Consider the following 23,734-nt stretch of genomic DNA (forward strand, 5'->3'; position numbering starts at 1 on the left):
TTCAGGGATGTATCTAAAACATACTGGAATGCATGAATAAATCGTGAAAACATCTTCATGTACGGTGTGTCAGTCTGTCATGTCATAAAGTGCATCACAATATTTATATACTATACTAAGAAATGTTGAACACATTGCACAAATTGTCATTTAATGTATCACATGTCAAATACAAAATTGTGAATGCCGTTTAAGATACATATTTGTTTAATAAAAATTGAAACTAAAATTGCTTGTTAAAGTTAAACTCCCCCCATGATGTTTACTGAAAGAGCTTGTTTTGCAGACACTACCCAACCCCTTTCAGATGACGTAATCATAAGGACATAATTTATTCTAATGTCTTCACTTATTCCTAAATGATGCAAAGGGTTAAAACTAAATACTGAAAGGTCACACAAGTGTCAGCTTTCAATATATTGTAAACTGTGCCAGCTTGAATATCTGGACACAATGTTTTTGAAAGATTAAAATGGGGGTGTCCTTTAAAAACAGCCCCGTCTAAATGTAAATAAAGCAATCCATACTGAACATATTTCATGTGATATTATCTGAGGGCATACCATTATCCAAGAGGTACAAAATGACAGATCGTTTTTCACTCTCTGCAAGTTTTAAAGAAATATTATACCCCAATGTGCTGTGATGACTTATATGTCGTTAACCACATTACTCACATATGTGAAATTTTGGATATGGCCTTGCTAATGATTCCTTCAAAAAAAAAAAGGAAGCTTTTCTAACATTGGAGATCGAGAATATAGTTAGGCCCACTACCTTTGGGACACCCCTCGTATGCTGACTACCACACAATATGGTAACATTGAGAAGCAGGTCAACAGACAGCCCCAATCAATATGACTTACCTTCTTTATCAATTTTAAAGTAAATCAGGATAAAAGTTAACTTTTAAAGTTTAACTATAAAACGCCAACGTCGGATAAAATAACCAGTCTCGAGAATGCATATACAGAGTCGTGCAACAAGTATTCGGCACTTGACGTAATTTCCACAGACATACATGTTAATTTGGTGTAGCATACATAATTTTCATGAAATTAATTTTCGTAAGATTCAGGTCACATTTTGGATATTTGTTAGGAATCATCTTACCTACAATCACATAATTTCTGTTTAATTTGCCGTTGCTTATTCATCGAATGACAACAATTTAACCAACATATGTACAGTGCCGAGAACTCCGTTAACATGGCAGGTTCCAAAACCCACTTCATGAACATTATTTATGCTACATTGAAATAGCATGTAAGTCTATGGAAATCACGTCAAGTGCCGAATACTTTTTGCACGGGTCTGTACGTCCAGCATTGTGTTTTACGCCATCCGTGCCATCCGCGCCGTCAGTGGTGTAAATAAAGTACCCAGGCCAGAGAAAGTCCTGGGCAGCGCTAAGGAACCTTCCAGATTGTATCACCTATTTCAGCACGTCTCCCTTGGGAGCTGCATAAATCGCCTTACACGCGCATGCTGGATAGCTGGATTGTTGGATAGCTGGATCCTGGAGCGACAAGAGGAATGTTTTCGTTTGTTTTTATGCATATTTATAGCCGAGCAATTAAGGTTTCTGTGATTTTAAGCTGTGTGTGTTTTTCTTCCACGTAGGTCCCGTGGAAGAAATTTGTTCCGGTGGAAGTCGCCCCCGCCATTGCATTTTGGAAGCCTACTTTGTCGTATCTATGCATGTTATACATTGTTGGAACCTGAGGAAACGCTCTCTCTCCAAATATGCAAATATATGATGTTTTGTGTAATTTTACTGAAGTTCAATTCTTCTGTGATATAGCAATTTTTCGCCAACATCATGCAGTCATGATATAACGGCTACTACTCTTACACATCGCCTTAGAAAATACATTTCTATAGTGCGTTTGAATGCCATTTAAGGCGTGTTTTAGACAATGTATAATACGCACATGTTGCACATTCAGTAGTGGAGCTGCATAAGTATTAATGTGCGAATTGCAAAATATATTGGACGTGATATAGATTGACGGAATTGAGATGAATATGTACACCGGCTATACCGGCGGCGTTAATATTTATATATATAGTGCATGTGCAAGATCATTCATGTGGGATTCTGGAAATATGTAATATGTTGTTGTGCAACATTAGATAGTTGAGCAATACAGGAATGAATATGCTTGACAGAACTAAAAGGTACAATAGTTTGGAATCTAACCAAAGCAGCAATACCTGTCGTTCGATCCTTTATTTCCATAACTCACATGAAAGCCCTTTAAAATGCCCTTCTAACGACGTATAACACGTACATGTGCAGCATTTTGCAAATGTGCTAAACACATCTGAAAATGCCACTTCTGTGTCCGATGCCTACGACATCAGCGGATGTAGTGTTCGGCTATAATTTCTATGTCCATGGCCTGATGTTCAATATGTCTAATGCAGTAGAAAGCTCTTGAAAGTACGCTTCCAAATGTGCGACGTTGTGCTGAGACGTTACACGCGTCGGTTTATACCGCCGCTTCTTGTGTCGGCGGCCTTTCAAATGGGCCTTTGTTCAGGCTTTGCCTTATCGCGTGTTTGTTTGCTTTTAAATACGTTTTACCTATCTGCAACATACCTGTATTGGTATCATTAGAAAGCTCTTTTGACGTGGGTGACAGTGGTCAGATTTGATCTATCCTGAACATTAAAATATATATTGCACAATTTGTTAGAAAAAAATCGTCATTTTTTTCTATACTTCTGCAGAAAATCCTGCATAACTGTGTTTATATTACCAGAAAACCCATCCAATGGCGGAGGTGCATGCAAAACGGCGTTGTTCTAACTCTTTTAATAAAATATTTATTAACTTTTTAAAATGCATAGTAACTCTGGCGCAGACAAACCAGTTCGAGTCTTGGCAATGGCTCAGAGGCGACTTGGCAGTAAGCAAGCGCAAACGGTGGTGATTTTCTGCTGGAAGCAGGACGAAGAGCTGGTGTGGCATAGGGGGTGAAGGGGCGGCCCCTAGAGGAGAGGCGATGGTGGCGAAACGGTAGCTGGCACAGGTAAACCAACTCGAGTCTTGGCAATGGCTCAGAGGCGACTTGGCGGTAAACTGTGCATGATTTGCCGTGTAAAATCTTTGCAATTCCCTAAGGTGTGGCATATGGGAAAGGAGAGGTCTATTGCTGTAGTGTCTACAGCTATATATATATATGTGAGACACCCAATTGATGGGTAGACGCGAGGGAATGACATGCCAGAAGGACATTGACGTTTTCTGACGTTTGTTATGCATGTTGATGTAAAGTGTAGTATGTGTTGTTCATCACGTGTAGCAGCTCCACTGCCATTATCAACATTACCTGAAGACATCACAGAGATCTGATCTACCACGACCACCTTCCTACGTAGACTCAACTGCGCCTTCACAGCAATCAGACTTTGAAATCAAAGTAGTATCCTTCCTCATGACTGTGTTGCACAAATGCTTCGTCCTTATCATGTTGGTCATACAAATGGGGAATGCAAAAATATAAGTACAAGTTATCACCGTCTCTCTCTAACTAAACCACTAATCCCAAACCGATAAAACATGAATTAACGTGAATATGCAGTAAGTCCTTCTCTCTCTAATATAAAACGCTAACCCAAAACCGAAATATCATAAATTAAAACTAAACGCCTACGGCCTTCTCTTTAAGCTAAATCGCTAACCCAAACCGCAAAAACATAAATTTAATACTAAAAAGCATTAATACAAAGAAGTTTAAAACGTAAAATAACAATAACAACATGAAACAAAGAACCAATAATACTATGAAAATAAAGAGGTAAAGTCGGGCACGTGAAACTGAAATATATAATCCTTGGCTCAAGTGATATTCCACACTTGGTTCAAAATTCAGTCGGTCGGCCGAGGCATTGGAACTATTGTTCCCAGGTGAGGGGCACATACTTTCAATGTCTACAAACTAGCCAGGATATTTGTCTTGAATTCCACCTGGTGTGATGGCGAACTCTTTTTTCTTATGTTTGCAGCTACTTTGATGAAGGATGAAATAAAACCTTGTTATTGCTACGTTTTGCCTGGATATCGCCTTTAATTCAACCTGGCGTGATGGTGAATGTTAAACGTTCTTATTCCTGCGCTTAGCCTTGGTATTGTCTTTAATTCCACCTGGCGAGAAGGCGAACTCAATTTTGCTATGTTTGCACCTAGTTTGATGCTGTCTGGAAGGATGAATAAAACGTTTTCATTGCTGCGTTTAGCCTTGGTATTGTCTTTATTTCCATGTGGAGAGAAAACGGAGACACGGTTTTTGTGATATTTACTTCTTATTGTTTGTTACCAAAGGTTACCTTCACACAAGATACATTCCTAAAGTAGCTTCATGGTGAGTTCTTACTCACAACATTATCTTCAATTGAGCCTTGATTGGTGTCATGTTTGCAGAGGCACTTGTTTGGGGGCACACAAGCTTTGCTCTGATGTTGGTATTGTAATGCCTAATTAGAGAGTTTCTGAGTGAGACATGGAAGCCAAACAAATGGCGGAAATTACGACTGAAAGCGCCAATGGTTGATTGGTTGTTTAATGCACAGATCAGACCCCTTGTGATATCAAATCGGATCTGGTTTAGCTTCGGATGGCTTTAAGGGAGGGAAAACGTGACGACACCCACACGTGTCGCACATGACGTGAAAGCCAAGACACAGGGCTTTCAATCCATAGTAACAACTAAAACCCTGTGGTCGACGAAACATAACAAGTACCTGCAGCGTGAAAAACTGCCGTAAATCGGGTTAAATCGGGCTTAAAAGCGCCCCGGCGTCGAACCTGTTAACGACAGGTCATTTCTGATGATACCACCAGTTAGCGCTCGGAACCAGCTTCACGTCGATGTGCAACATGTCAATGGGTTGTGTATAGTAGTCGTCCACGCGACATTTAAACAACGGCACCCACCGTTTCTGGCCCCTGATATAGGCCGTTGAGTTCAATTTTGTTTGTTTCAGCAACATGACGTCATGATGCAGATTTCAGGTGCGACGTGACGTCGGACGTTTTCCGACTCACATGTGACTTATATAAAAGTATGTTTTCAGAAACGGAATGGCGAGCAACGCGATAAGAATAATCAATATCTATCAAACTGCCACCTCTTTTGTGTGCAGTCAAGCAAAACAATGGACGACGTCAATGCACAGGATGAACACTAAAACGGATCTCACCTCTGTAAGGACTTATATTCTATGGAACACGTTTTTGTAACATTTAGATGATAATGTGATTTTTATGCTTCACTTTACACGTCCCATGCATGGGGCGGTGGGACAATCTAATGGTCAAAGCGTTCACTCGTCACAGAGACAAGCCGGGTTCGATTCCCAACTTTTGTCACATGTGTAAAATTGCTGGAATAATTCTTAAAGAAGCGTAAAACCAGGCTCACTCACTCACTCACTCACTCACTCACGCACTTACAAATGAGTGTCGAAATTGATTCTCTGATATATGATCAAATTATATTACCATAAAAAAATGAAGATAATCTGCCCCTCCACTTGATTATAACAACAGATTCACAAACATAGATTGCATACAGGAAAACGTGGGCTGTACCTGTTTTAGTGATTTTTAGCCATCTTTTTTCTTATCGCGTAAAATAAACACAAGTTGAAAATTTGCAGGATCGGATTGCATTTCACAAACTACATCATAAACTTGTTCTTTTATTTGGCATAATCGGTTCTGTCTGCTACGGATTTGTGCTGAGACATCCACTTTGGCATTGTGATGAAAAGTCCACGAGTGGACAGAAGCTGACGTCACATTTGAGGTTCATGCTGTCATGGTGATGGTGCATTTAAAAAAAACATCGAAGTAGAAACGTGTTAACTTGTTAACATGTCCAATGATGTGCGTGAAATGGTTGGCTTCACACCTGTATCAACAAACAAAGGGCAATAATCACATGGAACTCTCTATGGTGAAACAACAGCTATGTCGTCATGAAGGTTTGTCACATGTATTCACTTTGGTATATCTCCCCTTCTAAGTAATATATATGGCCGTATTCACTTATTTTAACGCAAAAAAAACTCAAATTACATAATATGACATTTGTTACATTTGTCCACATAAGGGTATCGTGTATTGGTATCTTAAATACACATTACTGATATGAGATTACCTGTTAAGTATTACTGGCACTTGTGTCGAGTTTCCACTCGTGATGTCCGTCGTGATGTAGCAGTTGTCCACCAGCAGTTTGACATCGGCAGCACCACTGGTGTCTACCTGGACGTAGACACGTGACCCAAGACTGACCTCAAGCAGAGTCCCCTGCATTTCTTTTGTGTAAGCAGCATCTGTAAAAAAATTTATGTCAGCTTCAAGACCTTGGATTTTGCTTGTTGTCTGAACGGTGACCTTGGACTTGTCAACGGGAACGAACGTTTTGACATCGGTTTCGTGTCTTTGAAGGACACATTCCAAGTTGTAGCGCCACTTTGCACCACTCACATGATTTGTTTGTGCGTCATTCTCATATTCAATCAGCTGAATGTCACTGTTTTGTTGTTGTCCTGAAATATAGGATCAATATGACAAACTAAGTCATTGATCTTATCGAAGGGACATTTCTATTGGTTCCAGAAGATTGTATGCGGTTGTTTGATCGTGGTTTATCACATAAAAGTCCCCAGTAAAGATCCTTATAGGAGACTTTGAAAACAAGGACATCATACTTCGATAGGTGTGGTGCAATCCCTATAGGAGACCTTCAAAACAAGGACATCCTACTTTGATAAGTGTGGTGCAATCCTTACAAGATAGTTAAAAAACAAGGACATCCTACTTTGATAGGTGTGGTGCAATCCTTATAGGAGACTTTAAAAACAAGGACATCCTACTTGGATAAGTGTGGTGCAATCCCTATAGGAGACTTTAAAAACAAGGACATCATACTTTGATGACTGTGGTGCAATCCTTATAGGAGACTTTAAAAACAAGGACATCCTACTTGGATAAGTGTGGTGCAATCCTTATAGGAGACTTTAAAAACAAGGACATCCTACTTGGATAAGTGTGGTGCAATCCTTATAGGAGACTTTAAAAACAAGGACATCCTACTTGGATAAGGGTGTTGCAATCCTTATAGGAGATTTTAAAACAAGGACATCATTCTTCGATAAGTGTGTTGCAATCCTTATAGGAGACATTAAAAGCAAGGACATCATACTTCGATAAGTGTGTTGCAATCTTTACAGGAGACTTTAAAAACAAGGACATCATACTTCGACAAGTGTGTTGCAATCATTGTAGGAGACATTAAACACAAGGACATCTCCCTTCAGGACGCCATGACAGAAGTCGTTCGACATGAAGATGATCTTCATATTAGAGATCGGGAATACAGTGGCGATGTCTTGAGTATTCACTGTGACCATCCAGTTTTTTTTGAGAGCATGTTAGGTTAACCGAGTGTTTCAGAGATACTGAAATATGTACAGGTACTGTAGTTATAGCATTTATAGCAAGACATGCGATAAAGCACAAAACCGCTGAACCTGACCAAAATAAAGTCAACATATGTATTGAAATATTACATAAGTTTAATTCTACCTTCTAAATTTGTCCAGTTTCATTAAGTAAATTCGAAAATGTTTAACTTCTTTTTTCTTAGTTAATATCCCACTCACATATATAGCTGGGTTTAACGTAGTGGAAACATTCTTTGCCCATGGGTAAAACATGTTGGTACACATTGTTTTGGATGTTTACACAGTGTTCAGTTACTCTTGATATATGATTGGTTGATTGTAAACCCCATCCGTTACGTGACTGCTTTCGTGACCTATGTATCTACAATGAAATATAATTTATGGCATGTCTAGCCTCATAACTAAAAAAGCCAAAGATAGTTGATTTGGATTTTTGATGGGCAATGTGTCGCTATATGAGGGGTGCAATCAGATAGTATATTTTTCACTGGATATTCTTCAGGACCTGATGGTCATTACAACTCGGTAAAAAATTTGTGTAATAGGTATAGGTTGCCCTGAATAGTTTTCTCTTTCATTACTTAAAGGTCAAAATCAAACATAATTAAAACACAATTATCACTTCTTCATGACATATAATATGCATTGCTGATTATGAAAAAACAAATAAACAAAATTATAAGCGTATAATCGCAAATCAAAAGTGCAATATTTTGTACTTGGGTTTACCTCCCTCGAAACGAAGCAGCCGGGATACCGAACCCAGTCAGAGCGGGTGGGTGTGCACTCAAGTGTAACGGCTGGTTCATTAGCAGATGCCGCCTTCACGGCTCATTGTGTGTGTATATATAGAGATGTTGGGTTTTGTAAATACATGCTCATTTTTTGTGTATAACATTTTGCAATCAACAGATATCATAACATGTCATGTGTTCAAGTATCACACCTGCCTGTCTGTGTAATTACATAATGTGACAGAGACCCAACTCGGGCCATAAATCAATGCGTTTTGTTTATGGTGTATAGCCTGATTGGTGTTAAGTTCAAATTGCATGTGGTCAGTGATCGCAGTTGTGTATTGAATATTGTCATTAGCAGACAGGCAGGCAGACACATAGGTGTCAATAAAACAAGACATTGAGTTTTGTCTGTGACAACGACATATCTATATCACAGTTAGAAATTCTGTCAACGCTAAATAATGACATTGCTTTTAAGTATCGAACTGAGAAAGTGACTCGGTAAGAAGAAGGTGTGGTGAAATAGACAAATGAAATTATATAAACAGTTTATTTACTGTCATAACATATAAAAAAGCTCGCGCCTGTGAGATATCAACAAAACATTATGAAAATAGCTCACACCAAAGCCTTCACCGAGTATTCACCAGACAGCCCGCTTCCAAGTTGCGCGAACCTATTTCACTGCGCACGTGCTATGAGCGCAGCCCAGCTGTTGAAACCCGTATTCCCCAGAGAAGTCTGGGGAAAATTAGTGAAACGTTTGAACTCCGATTTCGCGTGTTTTTTTTCATCGCGTTATTTTTCAACTTTATAAGTGGAATTTGAATTTTTGACGCTTTGTTTCGGTCAGTCCATACCGAAAGGTATCAGAATCTGCAAAGTTGTGTTTTACGTTGCATGTGACCTTTAACTATAGTTTAGGGCAAAATCATACGTTAACCTCTTGGGCGAACACTTTAGCCATCACTGATTTTCAGTGCTCGATTCGATTATTGTTACAGGTATTTTAGTATTTACTCTAAACTGATTTATTTTTGGGCTGACGTTATATTATTATGCATTTTTAAACTACATTTCTTACCTTCATAAAGTGTAAGATTAAAATGGGCAATGAAACGTGTATACTCACCACTGGCATTCGGCCCTGGGACACTAAAATACCCATACATCTCATTCTTTGCTGTACCAGTGACGAGTACGCCAAGAGGACACACTGACGAATTACTTTTAATGGCGAGGGAACCGGAGGTGGGGTGAAAACAAGCTATGGCGAACGTCTGTGAATCAGTAGACTGATCTGACCAGTTTTCATTTATGTTTATATGTGATGTTTACATTGAACTTGTCATGATAGTGACCTGTCTTGTGTACGTCTTGGAACCGCCCTGGATGTCGGGTATTACATAGTCAGTGCCATAGGCATCAGTTGGTCGAACGATCGAAGTAAACACCTGGTAATCAGTACTGCCCGCTATTTGTAACACAAGTACTGGATGAGAGCTTGTGATGTATACAGCAAATGTTTTATTTAAGTAGTTATCGTAAACCTTCGCTTCATTCAAGATGATAGACTCAACACTTGTGAATGTGTCAATGGTGATTTTGGTACCATTATACACTGCTGTAATTTGAATGCTGTATTGATCAATTCCAGGAACCAGGGGGCACAATGAACGACGTCCCCAATGTTTCTATCGGGGGAACTTGACTCATAGCTCCATCACATTTTTTCACAGGATAACACAAACACTGAAAACACTGCAACTAAATGACTGCTCTCTACAACGGTCCCTCCGAGATCACATAATTGGGAACTATCAGCTTTTTAGAGGAGCAATCTGGAGGACGTCTCCCTTATGCAGGGGAATACGTATCTTGCTTCCCTGCCTGTAATCCTCACCCCTGAAGGAGTAGGAACAGGTGGAGTTAAGATGAACAGTGACGTTTGTGGTGTTGTGGACAGACATCACACCAAGCAAAGCGTTGTTTGGCACTGGTGGTACGATATACTTGGTAGACAGACGTCAATGGAAGGACCGGAAATGCATCGACTAGACCTCCTGCATTTAATCGCTGCATGGCAGTGAGGCTGACTTCCGTTGTGCAAATAAGCTCCACTGCACGATGCTCCTCCACAGCAGTACCCATGGTCATTATTCTGTTTGTCGGAAGATGGAACTGTGTCACACTGTCGTTCCCGGGCAGCTGGATATCGTACTCTGACCCGTCGACGTCTGTCACATTGCAATCGCCTTCTACTTTGTGTGTAATATATAGATAAAAAAGCCGTTGTCTCTTGTTTATTTGGATCATTTAATGGCAAAATGGCAAAGCTGAACTGATAGCCGAGGTACATCGCTGAACCTGTTTGATGAAACAGAATAAATATAAGTCTTCAGAAATATAACCTATGACGTTAATTCTCTTAGTAGTTTCCACCGCCGGACTAATATTCTTGTGAACATTGTTACAAAGACGAGGTGACTCACATGCTTTCTTCACTAATGCCAAGATATCACGCCGTTTTGTACATTCCCAGTGTTTCAACATTTTATCTTTTGCAGCTGTTAACATGAGACAGAGACATCAGCACTGACCAGCAGTTTGAGGAAAAGCATAAAACCATACATTTCATTATTTTATACTCTCTGACTAAGTTCATTTGAGATCATAAAATATATACAACTGTACTCTTATGAGATATCTTTGACACTATTTGACATACATGTCTGTACATTATGGTGTAAAATCCTCACCAGCAACTGAGCTTGTGATGTAGAGCATCCATAGAAGTAGTCCGGTGGTGAACATGGCTGTTGTTAGAGACCCTGTGCACTGGATGTGTTACTGTGTACCTGGGAGAGTCATATATATATAACTGGATATAAGATCAGGGACCATATGTATGTCATCGCGCATGTGTGGGTGACAGGTTCAACTCAGTCTTCCTCTGGAGCGGATCGCTAACAGTACAAACAACTGTTCCACCTACGAATTTATGAGATAGGAAACTAATGAGACAATCCAGAAAACCTACAACATCGATTGTAAACCAAATACCACCGTGTTCCTTAATCTGATTGGTTGCAAAACATGATCGAATGGTATTCTATCCCCGGAAATTGCAAGACTATTCGCTGCGTATTGACACGTACAAATATCGCACACAATTGTATTGTTGCGTCGTCAGCAGTGGTGACGTCATTCAAATCGTATTGTGACGTAAAGTCTGAATGATGTCACAAATGAGCAGTTCCCGATGCTACCATGGGAAACAGCTGAAACTGCCGGCTGATGACACTTCACGGCTGCACCCGTACTCGATGTCAATGAGTGCAGACAGTAAAACCCATGTGGGCTTTTTGGTTAACTTTTGTGTTTACAATGTCGATAAACATCATGTGTTGGCCAGTTTCCGGATGTTATTGAGTATTTGAAGCATGGGAATGTTTCATTTGAAACCTCCGGCTCACGCCGTCGGTTCCAAATGAATTACCGTGCTTCAAATACTCAATAACACCCGGAACTGGCCAACACATGATGTTTATCTCCTAAATGTTAAACCAGTTCTGGAATATTCTGACGGACGCACATCTTGAGATGTCAAACATATCTGTATCAATAGTTAATGTGCTTACCAACGATTTATAACTATTATCGACATTTCTTGTATCCATGGTATAATTTGAGTGCTTATTGTACATGCTTTTATTGTGGTTATAGTTAGTATTTTGGATGCAAATGAAAATGATTACAATGATGATTACAATGATGATGATGATGATGATGACCTGTCTTGGATGTGGATCCTCTGGGAATTAGATGGCAGGATGTCAGCTGTGACCATATCAGTCTGTTTTAACCTTGACATTACACTTGAAAATACAGTTCCCTAGTACATCATGCGACGAAATGAGAGAAATAGATAAGGTGAATACATTATCAGCTTACACGTGGTGACTGAGTTTTGAAAAGGTGTGTTGCAAAGTACGTAATTGCCTCAAACACGGGATCAAATCTCAGCAAAATGCATTTGGTGTCGTCGTATTCAACATAATTTTAAAACATTGCCAACAGAGCTTCTGTTTCAAGCCTAGTGACCAGAGAAGATGATACACATGTTGGGTAACGTCGACCATATGTTATCAGTGCTTGGGTATGTGCTTAGGTATTTGACAGCATGTACATGCTATGCTTATTTCACGAAAACACATACTATGTTTAGATTTATAATTACAGTGCCAACCCGTACTATAACATGACATGATGACACCTTCTTATATACTGTCAGACACAAAGTTAGTGAAATGTGTGTGAGAGGCGGGTGCTGCAGGAACACCGTGACCGTTTACCAATGTTGAGAACACCTGGTGTCCTCAATGTTTGTCAAATAATTTCATTCCTACTTTGCCTTTAAACCATTTGGAATATGTTTCGGTAGATTTTAAATGGCGTTGATTATTTAAACGTCCGTAGAATAGTATAAATCTCAGTGTAGGCCTGTGTGCTGGTCACTGAGACTACAAATAAATTCTCTTACAAAACGTTTTGAAACTTGTACTAAGATCCTGAATACTGTAATCCTTATCAAACAACCTCTAAGCAAGAGTCACAAGGCGCCCTTTCTTATCTTCTTAGAAAATGCATGCTCGATGGTGCCTCAACAGTTGTAAAATGTACACATTGAAACAATTATGAATGCACTGTACTTCTTCATATAAATAGTAGTAATGTGTCCCCAGCCGTGATATTGCTGGAATACCATCGCATTAATACAAACGTACGTGTTCTTTACTGTCTTTCCTTTATTGGTGACAAAAAGATGCGTGCAACGGCAGGAAATCAAGAATTCAATGTAATTAAACTTAAAATCCTTCACAAACAGAAACTGAAAGATACAAAAATAATAAATTGGCAAAGAATAACAGTTAATTATGCTTTTCAAATCCAATTCAGTCCACAATCCGCTTCAGGGTGAGAGATAGCAAACACTGTATTTTTCAACTTGACCTAACCTTTTATATAGTTACAACTCCTCACTGCAGGAAATAGCAGGCACTATTTGTAACATGACTCTGTTTGAATTGAGTAAGTGAGTTAAAATTTTAAGTCACTTTGGCAACATTTCAGTCATATCGTGACTAACTGTTTGAATTGAAGCTCAAAGATATTCGTGACCCACACGTGTTATTGAAGGACAAACCGAATAGCGACCAGCGACCGTCTGGATTGATTTCATACTGGCGATTGAGAATCAAAACTACTTCAAACAAGAACGACAACTCTATTCCTGTTTAATTTCAAAAGTAAGAAAGCACTCTGAAGCAAACGAAAATTGCTGCCTTTAGAGGATTTTAAACTGTTTTAAACAATAAAGATACTGATGATGATTTACTGAAAACATATTCTAATGTCATTATTACCAGCTGTTCACCTTAGATTTCAAAATAGTAGTATAGGCGATGGTGGCACGGGCTCAGGTCCCCTATAAGTGTTATTTTTGTGAAACTCCGTTCCCTGCGGGAGTTAAAAATTAGGCGTGTATGATGGCATGCCATCATTCGCCGTCCATGCAAAATCGTACCGACCACTTTAACAGTTTTATCGAACACCCTGAAAACATCGGATTATTTCATGGATTTACATTGATATCTAGGAAACAGTTCAGTATCAATCTCCTATGATCTCTTTGGTTTTGGAAAGGAACGCTTGCCTGGCCTGTTCCCTGCCCTGTTCTATGAGCTTTATTTTCTCGTCTTCGCTGATGTCGTTCGTCTTGCGGACCTTGGTTCAAATCTCTTGTTTCATTCTGTGGTACTTGACAAGTTCTGCCAAGATCAGCTGGAACTCTTCCTCGGTAATTTTGCTGTCGGCGAGCGCCATTGATACAACTTGGAAAACTACAACTTGGCTTCAGCTAGAACCCTGATCTCGTCATGCTTCAGGGCTTTCCGTAGCAGTCGACATGAAATGAATTTGAGAGCTATTCCCGCCAGCCCCGATACCCCCGCTGCTATTTCCAACCCTAGGACGACTGGCGTGGCTATGATGGTTGACAGACTGACCTTCTGCCCTGAGTCCCATGGGCTGTCACTAGTCTTCGACGTCATTCACAGCTCTGTGGTACTTTTTGTGCAATGCGCTTCACGCGTCTCGTTCTTGTTCCAGTTGGCGTTTGATCTCGCTTATCTGTCACAGACAAAAATCCGTCCACGGTTTCGAGTGTTTAGGCCACTTCGTCCATGGTGGGATATAATCCCATCTTGTATAATATAAGTCATGAAATAATATTTTATTGGTTTTCCGTCAATTTCTGGTCTATATACTTTATGCCCGTTAAGGCCATATGTTCGTACATAAAAAGTACTTAGTGAAAGAAGAGATGATCAATCTTGAAAAACCATGATCCCCTTGAGGCTTGTAAAGGTGTTCCTGGTCGCACATAAATACGACAATGTCGATATATAAAACTCAATCTAGACTTGACCCATAATAAGTTTAACATCTTCTGTATACGAAAATCTTTTCTCCACGTAAGTGTAGAACCTTGATACATCTTTTTCCACGTTAAATGATATATTTTTAAACGTGTTTTCCTGATGGGTGACTAACATATTTCTTATTTCACCTCTACGAACACCGAGTTAATAAAGTACTAAGTAGAAGCCCACTGTTTTTTATTTCGGTGACATGCCCTCATCATCCGTGATGACGTGGATGGGTGAGGGTAATATTGATAATCGGGCATCATTTCTCGTCGCTTGTAAAGATGATTTTGTAAGCAAAATGCATACAAGGAATTTTCCGTACCGGGTTGATGGAATCCTCGCGTGTCCCCAAGATCAGAGAGTGCTAGTGTGGCACATTTTGTAATGCGATGTTTGCCTGAGACTTCACTCATCATTACACATATTTATTACGAAATAGTTTTAATTGGTTTTCCCGAAAGTGTTTCGTGCTTGAATTTCAAGCTCACAAGATGTAAATTCGTGGGTAAGAAAATTTTGTTGAGCGAAATATCCTTCTCCACGGTAACATTGACCCACTAGAGACTGCATAAACCGACATGCTTCTCTGTACGTAAATCATGCATACGTGATATTAATGTTTTTTAGCCAAACAGAGTTTGACTCCCGTCACGATTTCGACGTTGTCACTGGATGCCGGTGGCTCTCCAACAAATACTTTCATGTGGTCGTGGTCAATGGAATCTCTTGTAATATGTTCAATGCATCATTGAATTCGGTCACCAGCTGCAAACTTGTGCCGTCTCGGAGGTTCGGTCGACTCAATAACATGTGGTCTGCTTTTCTCGGGACGCCGCTCATGAGCACGCTCTGTCTTTGCAACTGGACATAAGATCCTGGGATAAGCACGATCCCATTATTGACGACTTTCATTAAATAATTATCCTTATTCTCTGTAAACACGTCGATGCTGATGGTTCCAATTTCCAAGTTCGGTTCATTGACGTGTTTGAAAATTACAGGTTGTCTGTCATGACTGTGAAAGCGGTGCACGCTTGGTTTAACAACCCGATGCAGTTCTGGCAAAATCAACTCAACTTCGCTGTGTGGTGCATCATGACTGGGTGCGGTGTGACTTTGAACGACACTCATCGCGATGAACTGAGTCAGTGTGTGCTCTCGTTTCATGTGTACTACCAGAACAGACGCATCCTGAAAGATATCAGGGCACTGCTTCTGCAAGACGTGGCATGGGACGAAACGAACAGTCAGTATGATCGACGTGCGTACAAAAGTTTTTGCGCCGAAATTTCAAATCGATCCGAAAACAGTGGATTGGCGTCTGCCCGGCGTTAATCTGGGTTTGGGTATTCCATACATCGTTCAACTCCCCATAAAAGCATTGAGAAAACATATAGTGACTTACTTCGTAATTCACCATATGTTTAGTTTGGGTAGTTTTTTCAAGGCCATTGCCAATCTTGTTCCGAAAAAAACATACAGCGGACGAAAAACGGTGAAAGAAGTCAACAAGGTTACCCTCAACCAGAATTTGCTCTGTCAATTAATGAATGGCAGGATGCTTGTATGGATTATACAGGCGACGTAGCTTTCAACGTCAAAAATGTCGAGCAACCCAAAAAGGTTGAAGATGATTCGAAAAAATTGATGTTGGATACGTCGAAAGGGTTTTCTCCTCTTAGTGTTGTCAGACTGAACATTTCGATTAGAACGTACATGTGTGCCATTCTCGGTGCGCACGCTCAAATGCTTTCCAGTATCATCGGTTGGGGAACAGCTTCAGAAACAATTGTGTTGAATGTCGAGGATGCCATTGCCAGACCGGTGGATTTACCGACGGCCATTAAGCAATACCAAGACATGTTGCAAAAATGAGCGCCGACTTACGCACACAGGTTATGGCCCAGGAGTGCTTTGGCGGCTTTGGCAGCAAGTTTTGCCAGCACAGATTTCAGTCTCTGACGTCGGTGTTGGTGGTGTCGGTGGTGCACTGCCGCCTGTCAGGGAGATGACTAAGGTTGATATGACGAAACCGAGCACCATCAAAACGGTGGCGATGGATATCCCTTGTTCCCAGAACAGAGGTTGGGATCATGTCGGGCAACGTGGTGTCCTTGTTCAAGATTCGGTGGATGGTTTCTCGCACTCGGCTGATTTGCGATCGGAGCGCTTCTCTGTTTTGGGAAGCCACTTCCAAACGAGCCGATTTCTGGCCTTCCAGGTCGAGTATTCTGTTGGCGATCTGATGTCGGCTGAACTCGTCCTGCGCCTCATATAGTTTACTGTTTGCGCAACTTATGTGGTCGTCGAAGGCGTCTAGCTTTGCTTGGTTGTTCACCACACCGAGTTCGGTGCTCGCCATTTGCAGATCTTCAGCGTAAGTTTGGGTCGAGTGCCACCGTATTCCCGCAGCTTCAATTTGTCGTGGACGAAGTCGATGTTTTCTCATCAGAGTCGACAGAGCGAGCTCTTTCCTCATGTGGGTGTGCACTAGATCGACTCCCGGCCTGGCTTTCACACGCAGCGTGATCTTGCCATCGAGTTCGAACTTCAAATAGTTGCGGTACGAAGTCTCGACATAATTTTTATCTTACAATCATAATAATCATTCATTGTCGTCTTCAAGATTTCGTTTCTTACAGCGTCGCCCATGAATTGGGTGTCCGTACCATCATCAACATCATCATCGGGTGGCAGCATGAATAAATCGTCCATTTCGAAATCATTGCTGCCTTCTGCCATTATTTATATTAAACATATAATTTTTATATGTGTATAACAATGTCGCAATTCAGGCAATTCCTTTCTGAGGATTGAGGATTGAAAACCAAACACTGCTGGTTCGATTCACCAACCTGTCATCGTCCCCGGGACGGATTGGCTGGCTTTTCAAATCACTTTGGAGTCCGCGAACGACAAACGCACGATCATGAAGAACCTGGGTCGAGCCATCGTCAAGAAAACCACCATTAAAATCAGCGGCAATGAAGTGCTAAGCATCGACGACAGTGACGTGTTTTTCACTTACATGGACCTCTGGAGACACACGATAAAACGCGCAAACATGGCATATCAAGCAATTTGTTACTTAACTGCCAAGCGAATGAGTTACGTGTGGGATATGCTCACTTGCAAGGTGAGCTCAATGGGTCTACTCCCATTTGTGAGAACTCCCAGTTGTGAGACTCCCAGTTATGAGACAGTGGAGCAGGTAATTAACACAGAAAACACACCATACTCCCCTGTCTGATAGAATGGATTAACCCTAGCTAATTACTGATTTGCTATGTAACTGAACGGAAACAAAGAATTTACTCCTTGTGTAAACCAGAAAATAGTTTAATCTGTCCACGATTACATCATCAAGACACAATGCTTCAAATTTTCTCAGGAAAATACTTAAATTAACTCAACAACCTTCCCATGATTGATTTATATTCCTACAATAGCTTGTTAGACACACACAACTGTAGCTCTCTTAGTATGACTACTTAGAGAATAGTTGCATTTGATGTATACTTAAAAATATATTTATGCAATAGTCAATATCGATGACGTCACATCCTCCATTTCATTTTGTATTTTATGTTGCATAGGAGCGGTGTTAACATAAGCAGTAATGCTTGCTCACCAATCCCAATTCATTTTCATAAATAACAATAAAATATGTTTAAACCAAAATGACTTTCAAACTTAATCTAATCTATTTCATTAATCTACTCATCAATGACTCCTGTGGGTACTCTTCAGCAGCTGGGCTGATCCCACTTTCATTGTAGGGATGTGGAAACACCTATGTGCAGTGAACCATTAATTAATGTGTCTCACAACTGGCAGTTCTCACAAATGGGAGGACACCGCTCAATGCAATATCAGCACAGGACAAAGCCGTTGCTGAAGTGTACGGAAACCGGTTTTGCATTCCGCTCGACTTCGAGTTGTTTGAGGGACACATGCCATTTTACCAGGCCGCGCTGGGTGACAGGCTGGAATACTAACTCACTTACAATGACTACGGCAAAGTTATCCACATGCTGGACGCCACCGATGGCAGCTGCGTCATCGACAACATTTCCTTGGAGTTCGACATTGGCACAAGCCCAGGATGGCCCGGCAGACTCGCAACCAGTACTCGGGAAAGCTGTCCATCCTGTATGATCACGTGCTGCGGCACCGGAAGATAGTCAAGTACAAGAGTGACAACATCAACCTGAACATGCCGGCCCAATCGATGGAAGGCATTCTGATCATTCCCATAGTGAAACACCCGCCGTTTCACAGAAGCAGCAAAGCCACTTGGAACCTTGAGATCACCAAAGTGGAAGTGACTGTTGAAGGCATGCCCAACCAGCTGTTCAGCCAAGGCAAGCAAGATCACCAGCAGTGGAACGAGATCCGAAAACTGCCAACGATCAAGTGCACACCCAAAGTCAACGCAGTAGCCAAGGATCTTCAACTCTGCGAGGTGACGTTTGGAGAATTACCTCACCACGGCAGTGGGCGACCATCGACAACAGGAGCAAAGGGATCACGTTTCAAATCACCAAGAAGGTGCAAGATGCCGGCAAGTTAAATTTATATTTGTACGTGATTATGGACGTGGAACCTAATATAGACAATGGAAGATTCGTGCAAGCCACATATCACGAAGTTTTCAAATGAAAAATTAGATATTGACCTGCCTTGCGATCCGCACTGTGCCATCGTGTGCGGTCAGACGGGTGTGTGGAAAAACGGTGTTCGTGCTTGATATTATCAGGATGTCGTCATTCTCTGCCTGACTTTGCGCATGAACAAGACCTACACGGAGAGAGCGTGGTTGATGAACGATGACGACGTCCACAAAGTCGATCCGGGAACCCGTCTGCAGGACTGCTTGCCCTATTATCACAACAGGCTTAAAGGAGAGTCGGCGCTGTTCATCATAGACGACTGTTGCGCCAACACAGAAATCGGCAAAAAAAGTGACATGCTGTCGTACCTGGCCTTTTCAAGTCGGCACGCTAAACACAGGGTTCTGACGCAGAAGTTCAACTCGGTGCTGAAAGACCTGCAGGAACTGACGCGATGGCTCACCCTGTTTCACTGCAAGGACAGGGTTTCGTTTGAGGAATGCCTGTGGGAAAACAACTTAATCCTGACCAAACAGGAGCGCGACAGTGTGAAAAAACTGCTGGCCAAAACAAAACACGCCAAACTCCTGCTGAAAACGGACCAACCCGCGGCATACGCGGTGGTTTACTTGCAAACTTTTAGCAAACACGAGCAGAAATTTAGCAAAACTACAAGCAAAATTTAGCAAAACCACCAGCAAAATTTAAGCAAGACTTAAGTATTTAAAAAAAGTTATATTCAAAATTCTTCAGTAACGACCTACTGAAACAAATATCGTGCGACGGCGAAGATGCGGGCACCAAGCGAGAAAGGCTCGTGTCGTGGTCGGCGGCAAATGCAAGCAATACTTTTGCAAGAGCGTCACCACCGAGAAGTTAACAAACTCTACACGAGGTGCGATTCCAGACTCAGACTGGCCATATGTTATGCTCGATTGAGCAAAATGATCACCAAACAACCGATGCCCAAACGCTCGTGTTTGACTTATTACTGGCTCGTCAAGCAAAGCATAATTCCGGAAAACATATTAAAAATAAAAGTAATAATATAGATCGCGATGATGAACGGTGGGGCGTTAGTCAACGGCTAGGCATTTTGGGGCAGCATTTACCTATTTTCTTATTTACACACATCGAACAATGAGATAGAGGGAGAACATAGTCACGATTTAGCCGTTGTGAAATTGCAGGTCTCTCAAGCCGAGTAAGCTAAAAAGACACATGCAGAGAATGGATTTCATCGCTGACCAACTCAGGTGGGAACATCACGCCGTGCGCACGTTCAACTGCATGGAAGAAGCCATGCAAGAGTATTTCCTCGCCACGGGAAAAAGACTGGCTCCACTGGGAGACGAGCCCTCCCTGTCCGAATATTACATGCCTTCTGCGAATCAGAGAGACCGAGAGCTGATCTTCGTTATGCTGGGCATCACCACAACCGTGGTGATTGTAAAACAATTAGAATAAAAAATATTTAAGCGTGTATAATAAAGATGGGACGACACTCTTCGTATTGTTGCAAGTTCGTGCTCTTGGGAAAAGCTGAAACGTGCGGTAGGAAATGCACGACTGAGTATTGCGGTATACACATGCTGACAATAAGAAAAAGCCACGCCGTCAACTACACATGTTCGGCGTGCAGTGCCGAAGTGAAGTGCTACTATCGATTGTGCAAGGCCTACCATGGCGATGCCTTCAGGTTCAAACTCATCTACAAAAAGAAAGATTACATGCACGAATGCCGGTGGCCCCGCAAAATACGAGTTTGAATTAATTAATTATTTTTATTAAAAAAATTCACATGTATATATATATACAACAGTTTGTCAAAATGTTAGACATTTGTTTCACTTGAAATCATATCAAAGTGTTAGACATTCGTTTCACTCGAAAGCATATCAAACTGTTTGACATTCGTTTCACTCGAAGATATATCAAACTATTAGACATTCATTTTGAGTTACGAATACAACCATGACTACGACTATGGTCAAAGAACTCAAATCGATCGCTAAAATGCGCGGATTGACGAGTTTCGAATGAGGAAATCTCAATTGTTGAGCATACTCAACATCGAATTCGTCAAGCACTTAACCGTGAAGCAGTTAAAGCAGTGAGCCAAAGACCTCAGCTTACAGACAGCTTATTTCCGAAGCAAACAGGAAGTCGTGCTACAACCCAACTCCATCGATTCGACCATCGACCATTACTGCAAAAAATACAGGAATCATTGAAACGATACACAAACATGGGTTACTGGTGGACGGTGAGCAGCATAAATACTGTTTATTTTGACATAGCAAACTACGTACCGCTCAAAGGCGGCTCATACCTGGACTTGCTCGCGTACTTCAAGAATAAACAGGCCATGACCAACGTCAAAACAAGGACGACGAGATCTCTCTTATTTCCAGGAACCGATAATTTAGATAGATGTTTGAGCCATCCCACAGACGACAGGCTCAAATGGTCTCAGATCGCCAAAGTCAAAAAAACAAAACGACATAGCCATCAACGAATAGCCATCGCACAGCGACATGCCGAAAACCGTGTGCCTCAGGCTCAACGTGTTCCTAATCGAAAAAGAAGATAAGTATCACTACGTCGGGATTAAGAGTCTTAGCAGGCTGTTTTATGACCAGTCGAAACAAGGCAGAAAGAAACACTTTTGAGAGTGGTGCCTGCATGGCTACACACGCGCCGACCTGAGGTGTGGGGCAGACAGCGATCAGAATCGACATGCCCAAGGAAGACGACAACATCTTAAAATTCGCCAACCACAAGAAACAAATGCTAGTGCCCTACGTCATCTACGCCGACTTCGAGGCCCTCGTCAAAAACGCTGACCACGCCCACACGCCGACCACGGTTTTTCACTCGCAAAACACAAGAACATGAGGCCTGCGGGTTTGGGTACGTGGTGGGCCGATACGATGGGAAAACGAATCCTCCCATGATCTACTGAAGTCCAGACGCAGCCGAAAATGTTCTCACCTGCCTTCAACGTGAGGAAAAAACCAACAGGAAACATTTGTACAGAGTCATCCCCATGCGCATGACACGGGACGACTGGCGAGCTCACGAGAATGCCACTCACTGCCACGTGTGCAAACAACCGCTAAACGGCGATTCGGTGAGAGATCACTGCTACGTCAACGGTCGTTACAGTGGCGCCGCGCACAATGCGTGCAACTTGAAACTGAAAATCAATCCCAAAATCAACAAGCACGTGGACGGCTACGACTCGAGCAAACCGAACAAACACATACTCTACCTGGATGCCAACACCCTGTATGTCTGGGGCATGAGCCAACCTCTACCCACCGGCGGATTCGAAAGTCGGTTACATAGGCTACTCGAAGTCAACTTGGACTATTCCGCCGAGTTACATCGACAGCACAACCGCTACCCGATGGCTCCCGACAGGTTGGCGGTGAACCGAGACTTGCTGTCCGACTACCAGCAACACTTGCTGGGCGATAAAGCAAACTTGCCAACGTACAAACTCGTGCCAAACTTGATGAACAAGAAAAAATATGTTGGAATGAACCTGAAGAAAATACACCGAGCTCTACGATTCGATCAACGGCCGTGGATGGAGCCGTACATACAAATGAACATGGATCTGCAAAAACTTGCCACCAGCGATTTAAAAAAAAATCTATACAAACTCATGAACAACTCGGTGTTCGGCAAAACAATTGAAAATCTGCGAAATCGAGTCAACGTGAAGCTGGTTCGAGCTCACGAGGAAGAAAAACTCAGGAAGCCGATAGCCAGTCCGCCATTCAACTTGTCAAAACACCTGATGTACGACTTTTACTAAAACGAACTCAAAACGCAGTTCGGCGATCGGTGCGAGGTGCTGTACACGGACATGGATTCACTGCTGATGGACATCCTCACCAAGGACGTGTACGAGGACATGGTGAAACACATGCACCTGTACGGCACGAGCGATTATCCAAAAGACCATCCGCTGCACAGCCAAGTCAACAAAAAGGTGCTCGGAAAGATGAAGGACGAATGCACAGGGTCACGGAATACGTCGGCCTGAGACCCAAAATGTATTTGATCAAGAAAGGCGACGACGACCAAATCAGAAAGGCGAAAGGCCAAATGAACGTGCTGAGAAGCGACAAGCACACGACATACGGTCTGAAAATCAACAAGACGTCGCTGTCTCCCATGGACACCAAGAGACTTACGAGTACGGACACACACACGTATTAAAATAATAAATATGATAGTCAAATATGGAGCAGATTTACTACAGCCCGCGCCGATACTGGGAGGGCGCTGGTGCCATCCTGAAACTCGCCAAAGCTGCCAGAGTCTCCGAAAACGTCGCCTTGGCTTAAAAAACAATCTACCTGCCGGTGTAAGATTGAAAACATACCCGCGTTGA

Source organism: Haliotis rubra, unplaced genomic scaffold, assembly GCF_003918875.1.
Source record: "Haliotis rubra isolate DU_JTF1 unplaced genomic scaffold, ASM391887v1 Scf1976, whole genome shotgun sequence".
Lineage (NCBI taxonomy): Eukaryota > Metazoa > Mollusca > Gastropoda > Lepetellida > Haliotidae > Haliotis > Haliotis rubra.